The following is a 14832-nucleotide window of genomic DNA, read 5'->3' on the forward strand; positions in this document are numbered from 1 at the left end:
TGTGTGTTAGTGTGCTTATTAGCAACTTCAATTTCTTGGACAGAAATGGAGATAAGAGGTACTTTAGCCCAGGTCCTTAAGAAAGTAAAGCTTCAGATGCTAACTTTTTTGTGAAGTAAATGACAATGGTAAGAGTGTGAATAAAAGCAAGTGAAGTAAAGTAAAACAGAAAACAGTAAAATAAAATGCATTACAATAAGCTGCAAAGAGACCTAGGAGATTGCTCCCCAGGTGCATGAGTTTAGTATGTGGTACTGTTTCAGAGAAGGAGGAATTGCATGTTAGAATTTTTTCCAGAAGAAAAGGAATAGGGAAAATGGATCTAGCCCCCTCCTGTCCCTCTCCATTCAATGGAAAATGTCCACTAACAATTAACTTCCAAGTTATACCATCTGATGGCATGACCTTTCTCATGAACCATGATGTACAGTTTTGTGTCTAAGTCTTAAAAAAAAGGGGTACTAGTCAAGAGGGAAGAAGAGTGTCAATGGAGTCTGTTAAGTTCCACATGTTCTAAGACCCAGCAGAGCAAACATCTTTGTTCTGTCCTTGAATTATGCACTGATAGTAGCATTTACTTTTATTTTTGTTGTATAAGTCAATAGCTATATTGCATTAAGGAAGTTCATTTCCATTAGAAAAATTTTATTAAGAATGACTGTTGATCAAAATGGATTAAAACTTAGAAATCAGATCAGAAATATGCAACTCCTAGAAGAAAATATAGGGTCAAACTCCAGCATACAGACATAGGCAACAGTTTTCTCAATAGGATACCTAAAGCTCAGGAAATAATTCCAAGAATTAATAAATGGGATGGCATCAAATTTAAAAGTTTCTGCACATCAGAGTGACTGGGAACATGAAGAAAGAATCTATAGAATAGGAGACAATGTTTGCTAGCTACTCTTCTGACAGAGTATTAATATCTATAGTGCGATCTATAATATGTAAAGAACTCCAAAAAACTTTAGGCCAAATAATCCAGTTAATAAATGGGGAAGTTAATTAAACAGACACTTATCCAAAGAAAAATACAAATGACCCACAAATACATGAAAAAGTGTTCAACATCATTAGTAATTAGGGAAATGCAAATCAAAACTGCACTAATATTTAATCTATACCAGTTAGAATAGCAGTCATCAAGAAAACAAATAATAGCTGGATGAAGTGATGCATGCTTGTAATCCCAACAGGAGACTGAGGCAGGGGAATTTCAAGTTCAAAATCAGCTTCAAGAACTTAGTGAGGCCTGAAGCAAGTTAGTAAGACCCTAACTCAAAATAAAAAATAAAAATAAAAAGGGCTGGGGATGTAGCTTCATGGTCGAGTGCCTTTGGGTTCAATGCCTGGTACCAAAAACCAAAACAAAAACAAGTAACAATAAATACTGGAGAGGATATGAAGAAAAAAGAACACTTTTACACTTTTGGTGGGATTGTAAATTAGTACAACCATTATGGAAATCACTATGAAGTTTCCTTAAAAGATTAGAAATGGAGCCACCATATGACCTGACTATATCACTCCTCACTATTTATTGTAAAAAATTAAAGTTCTCATACTACAGTGATACATGGATACCCATATATACATGGATGCTTATAAAAAGCAGCACAATTTGTAAGAGCCAGACTATGGAACCAGTCTAGGTACCCATCAATAGATGAATGCATTAAGAAAATGTGGTATATAAACATAATGGAGTTTTATTCAGCTGTAAAGAAAAATGCAGTTATGTCATTTGCAGGAAAATGGGTGGAACTGAAGATCATTATGTTAAGTGAAATAGCCAAACTCAGACAGTTAAGGGTTGTATGTTTTCTCTCATTTGTGGAAGCTAGAGAGAAAAAAGAAAATTGGGGAGTGGATCTCATGAAAATCAAAGAGAGAGTAGGAGGATTAGGGAAAGGGGGGAAATGCTGGGCAGTGATATTGGCTAAATTATGTTATTATATTGTGTGCATGTGCAAATGTGTAGTAACAAATACCATCATTATGTACAACTCTAATGCACCAATAAAAATGTGAAGAAATAAAATATTCAAACTTCAAAAAAAATTTTAATGTAGAAGGAATGCACTCCAACAATAAAATCTATAAACCAATTAATTAAAAAATAGAATAAATGTAGGGTTGAGTGAAGACAACAAGATGATGAAATGAGAAGCCCTGGGCCATCCTTCATCCCACCAACATACCAATCAGCATAGTGAATATACATGATTGGGACCCTAGCGGGGTCACTTTTATCATGTGTTGACATTGTTCATGTTAATTTTTTGTTTATACAAAGTTATGTTTCTAAAGCAAAATAACTGGCCAGAATGAGAAATCACATGTAGGAGAACTCTTGAATGGACAGTTACATAAAGTTTCCAGTAGTAAAAAACTGGTTAAAGTATGACAAATTTGTTTATAACAGTTTCACAAAAGGTGCTTCTATTTACATTTTCACAGGAGTATTGCTCTGCTCTTATCAATAATTTATGAAAGTTTACTTTCCCTTCTGAGTAATGCACCTGGAAGATAAGGACTCAAGGTTTTATCAGAATAATTTCCTGTTATTTTTATGACTTTTTTGTGTTCTCCATTATTTAAAGAATACTCTCATTTTTGAAGAACTGAGATTTTTTGTTATTGTGTTACCTCCTATATTTACTTTAAAATCTATTGTAGTCACTTTGTTTCTATAAGTGGTTAAGTATTTTCCTCAGTTACTCATGATCTTATCTTTATCATATATTCAAAAATGGTAACTTTCAATATTTTGCCTTCTTACAGTCAAATCTTAAATTGTATCTTTTGTATCTCAAATGTTCTTTGAGAATTTCTAAAGATTTTCCTAGAAAAGCACATAGGATTTGTTCTTCTGCACTATGAAAAGAGAGGAGCTGGAAATAATTAAGCTTATTTGATTTGTTATCATTGATGAGTTGCATGAAATATAACCTTCCAAAGGTTATATTTTATGTGTATGATTAATAATATAAATATATCAGAAACTATATGCTGTATGGGAAGCTCCTATAGATTTGTCCAAGCCCCTACTGTCCATAATATGCTTCTATTTATCACAGTCCTCATGCTGCCTTGCATGAAATCAGTAAACAACAGTATAGTGTTATCAGTCATAATTTCTTATATTTTTAAAAATGCTAAGGAAATGGGAAGACACTTCACAGAAGAAGATATACAGGTGATCAACAAATATATAAAAAAGTGCTCATCATCCCTAGTAATTAGAGAAATGCAAATTAAAACCACCCTAAGATTTCATCTAACTCCAATTAGAATGGCTATTATCAAGAACATAAGCAATAATAAGTGTTGGCGTGGATGTGGGGGAAAAGGCACACTCTTACATTGCTGGTGGAGTTGCAAATTGGTGCAGCCACTCTGGAAAGCAGTATGGAGATTCCTCAGAAAACTTGGAATGGACCCACCATTTGACCCAACTATCCCACTCCTCGGTTTATACCCAAAGGACTTAAAATAAGCATACTACAGTGATGCAGCCACATCAATGTTCATAGCTGCTCAATTCACAATAGCCAGACTATGGAATCAACCTAGATGCCCTTCAATTGACAAATGGATATAGAAAATGTGGTATATATGCACAGTGGACTATTACTCAGCCATAAAGAATAAAGTTATGGTAAATGGATAAAGTTGGAGAATATCACACTAAGTGAAATAGGCCAAGCCCAAAAAACCAAAGGCCGAAGGTTTCCTCTGATAAGTGCATGACAATATATAACGATGGGGAGTGGTGGGGGGAAGAGAAGATGAAGGAACTTTGGATGGTGTAGAGGAAAATGGAGTGGGAGGGGTGGGGGACAGAAAGAGAGTAGAATGAAACAGACGGTATTACCCTATGTATATGTATGATTACATGCATGGTATGAATCTACATTGTGTATAACCATAGAAATGAAAAGTTGTACCCCACTTATGTACAAAGAATCAAAATGCAGTCTGTAAAAATAAAAAAAATATTTCAATAAAAATAAATAAATAAAATAAAATAAAAAGATAAAAAACAAGCAAACCTGACCATCTTGACTTCTTTAATTTGAATTATGAATATTCTAAGCCAATGGTGTACAACTGGAGATTTGCATCACTTAACAATGTGGGCTGAAGTTTGTACTCTCCAAAATTCAGGTGTTGAAGTCTTAACCCCCAGTACTTCAGAGTGTGATTGTATTTGGGAAAAAAATATTTAAAGAGATAATTCAGTTATAGTGAGACTATTAATATGGGCCCTCATCCTTATAAAAAGAGGAAATTTCAACACACATAGGTACAGAGAGAAAGTGATGCTAGGACATAGGGAGAAGAGGATGGCCTCTCTAATCCAAGGATAGAAGATATTTAAGAGAGGCTTACCTTGTGGCCTTCAGAAGGAACCAGTGCTGCAATGTCTTGGTCTCAGACTTCCAGCTTCTACAACTGTGAGAAAAATTAATTTAAGTGGGTTAAGTCGCCCAGTCTGTCATGTTCTGTTGTGGCATTCCTAGCAAACCAATATACTTAGTTATGCGGTTTTACTGTTACACAGACATTTGGGCCTACTCCAGACCTCTGAATCCCTTTACTAGAAATTATTGGTACATTTTTGGTATACTTTGTATGCTTCTCATATTTATGGTAACTTTTGTGTTTGATTATTTTATAATCAGAGGATTTTTTAACAAAGACTATATCGACTTATTTATTCACATGGCATGTTATCTACTCTTCTTTTAAAGTTAATTATTATGTTTATAGATATCCAAAAGCTTTTGAGGCTTTCTTGATCATGTTTTCTTGTATGCTTCAAGGCAACCATTGTTAGTTGCATTATTCTTGTCATGAGCTTTCCTCAAATCATAGAATTTTTAAAATTAAATCAGTAATAAGTTAACTAGAGTTGCCTTTTATTTTCTATGGATGACCTTTTTGTTTACTTTTACATTTTGCAGAGATCTCTTGTAATCAGTGACGTGACTGAGTGCACAGTCACCAGCAAAAGACAATCAGAGAAGCCTCTGGAAAAGGACTATGCAAGCAATTTTTGGGTACAGACTTTTGATTGCAGCCCTTAAGCAAATGTGAGACCATACCAGTGAACTGGGTCAGCATTTCCAGAATATTAGCCAAGAAGAGATGATATAGATAACAATGATTGAGTAGAGCAATAATCGATTGCATAGATCTTAAAAATTGATAAGGGATGATTGTGGTTTTCTTTGGAACATTTTTGAAGTTTTAATGTTCTATTTTATGGATACATAAGGAAGCTCTCTCGTTTAAGCTACCTATACTTCCACCATTTTAGACTAGGCTTCTCCAAACAAAACTATAACATTTGTAAATGATTGCTCTCTAACTAATCTTTCCAGAATTTGAACAGTCTTACAAATCTTATTGAAAATTTTAAATTTCATTCCAACATAGTTATTTGAATAGGTTCAGAAACAATATTCTCTCCTTCTTACTAGGATATAATTGAAAACCAAAGTCTAGCCTGGAGTGTCATATATCACAATGATTTGAAACCAGAATTACTAAATTCTCTTGGGAAAACGACATAATTTCTAGATCACACAATTGCCTGCCTTCCAAAGGAGTAAGGAAGTCCCCTTCCCAATATACCCAGAAACCTTGTATTTTTTGAGAAAACTTGAGAAAGATTTACCCAAATTTATAGGTGTATTAGGAATATCTGATGGTGACTTCTGCTTTTTTTTCCTAGTCTTAAAGTTGGTCAAATCTGAGGTTTTTATAAAAGCATTCAATATGACAGTAAAGACCAATTTGGTAAATCACCCCTTTAGCTGGATGGATATATATAATCTGGCTAAATCTAATGAGACTAGTCATATTTTATGATCAATACTAATATTTCCTTAAAATTATTTTTCATTGAAATGAGGAAGAATGTAGGGGAAGACTTTGTTTCCATAGTAAACTATAGCACATCTTTTGAGATTATCAGATCCTAGCCCTGTTCATTTTTTTTTTTTTGAGCATTTTGCATTTCTTTGTAAACTGCAATTGATTGAAGGTTATGCAAATCTTGGATTATTTGGTGGAAATTTATTTTAATTCTCCATGATCCCCACTATGGAAAAAAGAGTTTATGTATCTGTTAATTTGACCAATTTGTCAATCCTTACCATATTTTCAATTCTTTCACTATCCTTCAAATTCAGGCTACCATTACCCAAACTAAGTTTTCCAATATTAGTATATATGCTGCTTTTCCAGCTCTCTAAAAGTCTGATCTTTGGCACCACCACTTGCCAGGGGGCTCAGCTGGCTTTCCAGGAGCAACACAGACCTCCAGAGTCTGTTTCTGACTCCCTATCCCACTCTACAATGACATGCATGCCTACCTCTAAGCTGCTCAGCGATGATATTCATGTTATTAAAAAAAAAGGCGGGGGGTGGGGAAACTAACAATACTCAAAGTTAACTGGGCCGTGGGTTCCTAAAAAGCCATGATGACTGAGAGAGACCCTCATGCTTTATGTTCTGGGTTATATCTAACCCCATAGAATCAGTATGTTCAGGAACATTCCCAAATAAGATCCAGCTCTACCCTCATGAAAGGTTTCTTTATTTATTTGTTTCTGTATAACCTCAGGGTCCTTCCTCTCCTTTGATCTCTGTTTTCATTACAGGATGCTCTCCTGTTCTAATACCTTGAATAACATTATTTCCTGAGTGCATTTTTGTCTTTATAACACACACACACATATACCTCTTAAGGGAGAAGATGGGGAAGGTATGTGTTGAGCAAAATGAAAAGAGATTTAGGAGCACTAGTGATGACTTTCTATGATTGCTAATAAATAGCATTGAGAGAATTTTCAAAAATGGTAAAATTATGACTCTTATGCAGGTATTAATATAAATGCTAGATTTTTGCATTGTGATCATGATGAGGAAACCAGGAAAATGTTATAGTAAATTCAAAACAAAATCTAAATAGCAACCATATTTATAGATCAGTAACATTAAAATGTGTGCATAAATGGGAGCCAAATGAACTTCTTCCACAGCGAGGAAGTCAGTTATTTGATGAGCCAAGTTTTATGTCTAAGAATGTTCAATTTACAAATTTATAAAATAGGTGACATAAAAGAAACTTGAATGAAGTGGAATGTTGTGTTACAAACAATGTGTAGTTTTCATTGAAATGATTATTTTCTCTACAGTGACATCAGTCTTTTAGGTGATCAGCATTGTCACATTTAACACACAGACATGACTCTGTGTGTGAGGGAGAGATGAATGTTGCAATGCCAATTTACCCCCTTTTTGTTGCCATTGTCTCCTGAACCATTGGAACCCTCATGTTAGCCTCTTCCACCACATTTGTACCTGGCGCTCACTGTGTAGCATCTTTAAGCTCATTTTATTCTCCTTTCACAAACGTATTCAGACTTGAAGTTTCCTCACACCTATGAAAATTTTGTAATGCCACAGAGCTGAAGAAGCAGAAAGATCTCCTTGCTTAACTAATTATGTGTGTCAATACCAGAAAATTACTAGAACTCATAAATGAATTCAGCAAAGTAGCAGGATATAAAAACAATACCCATTTGCCTGCAAATGCCATAATTTTATTCTTCTTTAAGTACAATAAGCCAATCCCCAAAAAACAAAGGACAAATGATCTCTCTGATAAGTGGATAAAGATGCATAATGGGGGGTGGGAGGGAGGCAAGAATGGAGGAAGGATGGATTGTATAGAGGAAAAAGAGGAATTGGAGGGGTGGGGGGAAGGAAAAATAACAGATTGAGACAAACATCATTACCCTATGTACATGTATGATTACACAAATGGTATGACTCTACTTCATGTACAACCAGAGAAATAAGTTGTACCCATTTGTTTACAATGAATCAAAATAAATAGATTATTTTTTTTTAAAAAAAAGAATAAATGATAGAAGCCAACTGACAACTATAAGATCTTTGACTTTGACTCTAAGTAAGATGGGGAATCACTGCAGTTTTAAGTAAGAATGAGAATTTCAAGAAATATGGTATATACATGCACAATGAAGCTTTATTTGGCCACAAAGAAAAATGAAATTATCACTTTCAGGAAAATGAATGGAATTTTAGAACACTACGTTAAGTGAAATAAGCCAAACTCAGAAGGTTAAAGGAAAAGGGAAAAGAAAGGTGGGGGAAGGGGGCAGGGATCTTATGTAAGTCAAAGGGATATCAGTAGAAGAGAGATGAGGGACCAAGGGTGAGTGAGGGAGGGGAAAGGGGAGAGAGCAGGGGAAAGCTTGGGGAGTAATATTGACTGAATTATATTGTTTGCAAGAACAGAATATGTAACAAACCAATCCCACCACTATTTACAAAAAAAAAATAAAATAAAATAAAAACAATACCCATAAATCAAATACATTTCTATATATCAGTGATGAATCCACTGCATGAAAAATTAGGAAAACTACCCCATTTACAGTAGCCTCAAAAAAAAAACAAAAACAAAAAAAAACTTAGGAATCAACCTAAGAAAAGCGGTGAAAGAACTCTACAATAAAAACTACAGAACACTAAAGAAAAAAATTGAAGAAGACCTTAGAAGATGGAAAAATCTCCCAAGTTCTTGGACAGGCAGAATTAATATTGTCAAAATGACCATACTACCAAAAGTGTTATACTGATTTAATGCAATTCCTATTAGGATCCCAATGACATTCTTCGTAGAATGAAGCAATTCTACTAGATGAAGCAATCATGAAATTCATTTGGAAAAATCAGGGAGATCTTCTCTCAAAAGATAGCTATGTAATTCTGGGCATTTTCAAATTGTGTTTTTGGTTTTAAATGGCACTATATCTCCTACTAAAATTGCAGGACTTCTGTTTCAAGACAGATCTTATTTAAAAATTATTTGAAAGCTGTCTTTTAGATGAACATGTTCTAATTTATTTTCCTGGAAAGGTTTTTTTTTTTTTTTTTAAAGCAATTATTGGTCATTGCAGAATTTTAAATTGTCAACATTAACTAAGAATATCAATTTTACTAGTTAGTTTTACAAATTTATGGCAGGATCCAAGTAAAGGCCTAAATGGTATGCATGAGAGATTCTACATCCTGATACCCACACATCTAATGTTTTCTGTCCGAGTTTGTTGCCTTGTTTTTAGCTATTTTTCTATTATTTCTCACTTTGCTGTTTTACTATTTTGTTGTTTTTTTTCTTCTTTCCCATGTAGCATTTGGTTGCTTATGTACAGAGCACAAACATGAGTTTCTGTGGTCATTTGAATAATGCAAATTTTGTACGGATTTTGCTTCATATCTTCATCACTAAGTAATTGCTTACATTCCTGAAGTTGTAGTTTCTTCTTAAGTAAAATGGAGAGAAGACTAAAATTATAATATCTGCAAAGTACTTACTATGGTAACATAAAACACTCAATGCTAAATAATTATTGGCAGTTGTTATATTAGAATTCCTTGCTTATCCTTTACCTTGGCTCTTGGATATTTTCATATCTTTGATATAAAATTATAAAACTATTACTACTGGATAAAATAATTATTATCATTATTGTTAAAGCTAATATTTATTGGGAATTTTCAATAGTAGTGTGTCTTAACTATGACGTACACATCCCAAGATCCCCAGTGGATGTCTGAAATAGCAGATAGCACTGTCTTTTAAAGTTTTTTTTTTAATTTGTTTAAATTAGTTATACACGACATTAGAATGCACTTTGATATATCATGTACAATGGAGTGTAATTTCTCATTCTTCTGGTTATACATGAAATAGAATCCCACCAGTCATATAGTTATATTGTACACAGGGTTATAATGTCTGATTTATTCTACAATCCTTCCTATCTCCAGCGAGTGCTTCCCTCCCTTCAATCCCCTCTACCTAATCTAAAGTAACTCTATTCTTCCCTAGTCCCCTGCCCCTCCATTGTGAATTAGCATCCACATATCAGAGAAAACATTCAACTTTTGGTTTTTTGGGATTGGCTTGTTTTGCTTAGCTTGATATTCTTCAGCTACATTCATTTACTGGCAAATGCATAATTTCATTCTTCTTTAAGGCCGAGTAATATTCCATTGTATATATGTGTGTGTGTGTGTGTGTGTGTGTATCACATTTTTTAATCCATTCATCTGTTGAAGGTCACCTGTTGGTTCCATAGTTTAGCTATTGTGAATTGAGCTGCTATAAACATTGATGTGGCTGCATCACTGTAGTATGCTGATTTTTAGTGCTTTGAGTATAAACCAAGGAGTGGTATAGCTGGGTCAAATGGTGGTTTCATTCCCTGAATCTTAAATATACTACTTTTCCCCTATACATACTATTATGGTTTGGATGTGAGGTGTCCCCCAAAAGCTCATGTGTGAGACTATTCAAGAAAGTTTAGAGGAGAAATGATTAGGTCATGAGAGTTTTAACCCAATTGGTAAATTAATCATCAGATGGGGTTAACTGAGTGGTAACTGAAGTCAGGTAAGGTGTGTCTGGAGGAGGTGGATCACTGGGGGTGTGCCTTTGAAATATGTGTTTTGTATCTGGTGAGTGGAGTCTCTCTCTCTTTGCTTTCTGATCATCATGTGAGTGCCTCCCTGCACCATACTTCTCCTTCATGATGTTCAGCTCACCTCAAGCCCTGAGGAATGAAGCCTTCTATCTGTGGACTGAGACCTCTGAAACTGTGAGCCCTCAAACTTTTCCTCCTCTAAAATTTTTCTTGTTGGATCTTTTGTCGTAGTAGCAAAAAAGTTATTTAAAACATACATACCTAAAACATACATACCTCAAATTTATAAGTTAGGCATAGTAAAAGATTGAAAGATTAACAATGATTAATAATAAAATAGAACTATTATAACACTATTCCATCACAAAAGTTACATGGGTATATTCTCTTCCTTTCAAAATTACTGTCCATATTAGTAATCTCACCACACGATTTTTTCTTTCCTAACTAAGATGAGAACTCTCATCTTCTTACATGAAGGAAGCACTTTATGGCTTCTCTTTGGCATATCCAAACTGCCAACATCACTGCTCTTGCATTTTGGGGCCATTATCAAGTAAAATAAGAGTTACCTGAACACAACCACTGTGATATGGTGACAGTGAGTTGGTGATCAAGATGGCTACTTGGTGGCTAGCAGGCATTTAGTATGTTAGACCAGGATACTCTGAACAAGGGATGATTCATGTTTCAGGCAAGACACAGCAGGATGACACAAGATTTTATTATGCAACTAAAATGTGGCACAACTTAAAACTTCTGAATCTTTAAGTTCTGAAATTGTTCACTTAATATTTTTGGATCATGGATTATTATGCTTAACTGAAACAGTAAAGTGACAGTGTGGTTAAGGGGGGCTGTTCTGCATACCATTCATCATGGTAATTAATAAATCTGATTTTACAAGGAGGTATGATAGTGGCAAAGGATCTTATAGTGAATTTTTGCTATTTATTTTATTCATTCATCTAATATTATTTGTGGCATTCCTCATCCTATTCAAGGTTCAGGATGGTACCCTCAACAAGATAGATAAAGTCTCATCTCTCAGTTATACTCCAGTAGAGAGGGACAGATAGTAATCAAATAAATGAATAACCATGTGAGCAAGTAGAATAAATGTTTTATAAAATATTGTCATCGAGAGTAAGTGATTTGAGGCATTTTTAGTTTGATCAATAAGAAAAGATTCTCTGAAGAAATGACCTTTGAACTAAGACCTTAATTACAAAAAGAGCCAACTATATAAAGATTTGTAAAAAGAATTAAAAAGTACACTGGTACAAAAGTAGTACAAAGTCATATGGGGTCAAGTTGCTGACCTAAGAACTCTTTATGGATTGTAGTGATCCAAGGACAAAGATGGATAAAAGATGATGCTGGAGAAACAGGAGTTTGATCGTACACAGCCTTGAAGGGCTCAGTAAGAATTTTGGAAATTTATTCACATAACGTGGTAAGTTATTTTCTTTTTTTTTTTTTTTTTTTTTTTTTTATTTTAAACAAATGGGATACATGTTGTTTCTCTGTTTGTACATGGCATAAAGGCATACCATTTGTGTAATCATAAATTTACATAGAGCAATGTTGTTTGATTCATTCTGTTATTTTTTCCCTTCCCCCCACCCCTCCCACCCCTCTTTACCCTCTATACAGTAGTTCCTTCCTCCATACTTGCCCCCCTCCCTAACCCTAACTCTAACCCTTCCCTCCCCCCATTATGTGTCAACCTCCACTTATTAGCGATATCATTCGTCCTTTGGCTTTTTGAGATTGGCTTATCTCACTTAGCATGATATTCTCCAATTTCATCCATTTGCCTGCAAATGTCATAATTTTATCATTCTTTATGGCTGAGTAATATTCCATAGTATATATATACCACAGTTTCTTTATCCACTCATCAATTGAAGGGCATCTAGGTTGGTTCCACAGTCTGGCTATTGTGAATTGAGCAGCTATGAACATTGATGTGGCTGTATTTCTGTAGTATGCAGATTTTAAGTCCTTTGGGTATAGGCCAAGGAGTGGGATAGCTGGGTCAAATGGTGGTTCCATTCCAAGTTTTCTAAGGAATCTCCACACTGCTTTGCAGAGTGGCTGCACTAATTTGCAGCCCCACCAGCAGTGTATGAGTGTACCTTTCTCCCCACATCCTCGCCAACACCTGTTGTTGCTCGTATTCTTGATAATCGCCATTCTAATTGGGGTGAGATGGAATCTTAGGGTGGTTTTGATTTGCATTTCTCTTATTACTAGAGATGTTGAACATTTTTCCATATGTTTGTTGATTGCTTGTAGATCTTCTTCTGTGAAGTGTCTATTCATTTCCTTAGGCCATTTGTTGACTGGACTATTTGAATTCTTGGAGTAGAGTTTTTTGAGTTCTTTATAGATTCTGGAGATTAGTGCTCTATCTGAAGTATGATTGGCAAAGATATTCTCCCACTCTGTAGGCTCTTTCTTCGCATTGCTGATAGTTTCCTTTGCTGAGAGAAAGCTTTTTAGTTTGAATCTATCCCAGTGGTTGATTCTAGCTTTTATTTCTTGTGCTATGGGAGTCCTGTTAAGGAAGTCTGGTCCTAGACCAACAAGGTGAAGATTTGGACCTACTTTTTCTTCTATAATCTGCAGGGTCTCTGGTCTGATTCTGAGGTCCTTAATCCATTTTGAGTTTAGTTTCGTGCATGGTGAGAGATATGGGTTTAGTTTCATTCTGTTGCATATGGATTTCCAATTCTCCCAGCACCATTTGTTGAAGAGGCTATCTTTTCTCCATTGCATATTTTTGGCACCTTTGTCTAGTATGAGAAAATTGTATTTATTTGGGTTTGTGTCCGTGTCCTCTATTCTGTACCATTGATCTACCTTTCTATTTTGGTACCAATACCATGCCGTTTTTGTTACTATTGCTTTGTAGTAGAGTTGAAGATCTGGTATTGCAATACCCCCGGTTTCACTCTTCCTGCTAAGGATTGCTTTAGCTATTCTGGGTTTCTTATTCTTCCAGATGAATTTCATAATTGCCTGCTCTATTTCTGTAAGGTACGTCATTGGGATTTTAATTGGAATTGCATTGAATTTGTATAGCACTTTAGGTAGTATGGCCATTTTGACAATATTAATTCTTCCTATCCAAGAACATGGAAGATCTTTCCATCTTCTAAGGTGTTCTTTAATTTCTTTCTTTAGTGTTGAATAGTTCTCATTGTAGAGGTCTTTCACCTCTTTTGTGAGATTGATTCCCAAGTATTTTATTTTTTTCGAGGCTATTGTGAATGGGGTAGTTTTCCTAATTTCTCTTTCTGAAGATTCATCACTTATGTATAAAAATGCGTTGGATTTATGGGCATTGATCTTGTAACCTGCTACTTTACTGAAATCACTTATGAGTTCTAAGAGTTTTCTGGTGGAATTTCCAGGTTCCTCTAAATATATAATCATGTCATCAGCGAACAGGGATAGTTTGAGTTCTTCTTTTCCAATTCGTATCCCTTTAATTTCTTTGGTTTGTCTAATTGCTCTGGCCAGAGTCTCAAGAACGATGTTGAATAGAAGTGGTGAAAGAGGGCATCCCTGCCTTGTTCCAGTTTTTAGGGGGAATGCTTTCAGTTTTTCACCATTTAGAATGATATTAGCCATGGGCTTAGCATAAATGGCCTTTACAATGTTAAGGAATGTTCCCACTATCCCTATTTTTTCTAGTGTTTTGAGCATGAAGGGGTGCTGTATTTTATCAAATGCTTTTTCTGCATCTATTGAAATAATCATGTGATTCTTGACTTTAAGTCTATTAATATGGTGAATTACGTTTATTGATTTCCTGATGTTGAACCAACCTTGCATCCCTGGGATGAAACCCACTTGATCATGGTGCACTATCTTTTTAATATGTTTTTGTATGCGATTTGCTAAAATTTTGTTGAGAATTTTTGCGTCGATGTTCATTAAGGATATTGGTCTGAAATTTTCTTTCCTTGATGAGTCTCTGTCTGGTTTAGGTATCAGTGTGATATTGGCTTCATAGAATGAGTTTGGGAGGGTTCCCTCCTCTTCTATTTTATGGAATACTTTGAGAAGTATTGGAATGAGCTCTTCCTTAAAGGTTTTGTAGAACTCGGCTGAGAACCCATCTGGTCCTGGACTTTTCTTTGTTGGTAGGCTTTTGATGACTTCTTCTATTTCAGTACTTGAAATTGGTCTATTTAAATTGTTTATGTCCTCCTCATTCAGTTTAGGCAATTCATATGTCTCTAGAAACCTGTTGATGTCTTCCAAATTTTCTATTTTGTTG

The sequence above is a fragment of the Sciurus vulgaris genome (assembly GCF_902686455.1).
Source record: "Sciurus vulgaris genome assembly, chromosome: 2".
Lineage (NCBI taxonomy): Eukaryota > Metazoa > Chordata > Mammalia > Rodentia > Sciuridae > Sciurus > Sciurus vulgaris.